The following is a 1,314-nucleotide window of genomic DNA, read 5'->3' on the forward strand; positions in this document are numbered from 1 at the left end:
AGCAGTGCAGTTAGGCCAGGTGGCCGTGACGGGGGAGGGTGTGCAGCGAGGGGCGTGGGGTACGGCCCAGCACGTGTCAGACACGCCAGCGGCCCTCCCCCGCCTGCTGCAGGAAGGAGGACTGACGGGGAGGGACATGCCCCGCCGCCTCAGCCCGCCCTCAGGCCGAAGCGCTTAATCATTTCTCGTGCATCCTTAGAGCAACTTTTACAAAATAACACACTACACGCTTCTCCAGCTCCGAGAGATGTCCTCCTGGAAATGCTGGTGCCGAGAGTCACCGCCAACACCGACGGAAACACCTCCCGCCAGGAGTCCGCTCCCCGGATCACCTTCCCCGGCTTGGAACTGCCTTCTGCGGGAGCCCCTGGCCTTTCAGAGCCTCTCGGCCAGTGGTTCTCAACCTGTGGGTCGCGACCCCTTTGGGGGTCGAGTGACCCTTTCACAGGGGTCGCCTAAGACCATCGGAAAACACATCTATAATTACGTATTGTTTTGTGATAAATCACTATTCTTTCATGATGTTCAATTTGTAACAATGAAGTTGGGGGTCACCACAACATGAGGAGCTGTATGAAAGGGTCGCGGCGTTAGGAAGGCTGAGAACCGCTGCTCTAGGCGCAGAGACAGCGCCCTTAGAGCGGCCGGGACCTGCGTAGCCAGGTGGGCGGCGTGATGTGCCTGCCACGGTGGCTGCGAGGGAGCCGGGGCCGCAGCCTGCGGGCTCATCGGGCTCAGCCGTGCGGTCCCGGGGCAGCTCGGTGGCTGTGACCGTGTGGGACGGGGCAAGGAACAAGAGGAGCCGTGTACTCTGCGTGTGCGTGAACTCGAAGCTTCTCAAACCTGCCCAGGCGACACCCCCAGATTCCGCAGGGAAGTGAGGGCTCCCTGCCTTGGGCCTCCAGCCGTGATCCTCTCTGTGGGGTCCGTCCTTTAGGCCGAGGCTGGCCCACAGCAGCGGGCCCTGCAGCACTGCCCTCTCGGGTGAGCCGCCTTGAACACATTCCCCTCCTTGGCCCACGTTTCTCAAGGCGGCTGGTTGCCAGCACCCATCTCTCCAGGAGAGGGCGGGCAGCGGTCCTCGCCTCCCCACAGGCATCGGGCATTGGCTCGTCTCTCTGGGTGTGGCCTGGCAGCGAGCCATCCGCCCTCTGAGCTTGGCCTGGAGGCACCTGGAGGCCAGGCCTGGCCGGAGCTGGCGGCCGCTCTGGCTGTGGCTGTGGCTCTGGCTGTGGCTGTGGCTGCCACCACTGTGCTGAACGGGCACGAACCTCGAGATGAAGCCACTGTCAGGACCTGCCTGGTCTGGAAGGG

This window comes from Myotis daubentonii, chromosome 4 (assembly GCF_963259705.1).
Source record: "Myotis daubentonii chromosome 4, mMyoDau2.1, whole genome shotgun sequence".
NCBI lineage: Eukaryota > Metazoa > Chordata > Mammalia > Chiroptera > Vespertilionidae > Myotis > Myotis daubentonii.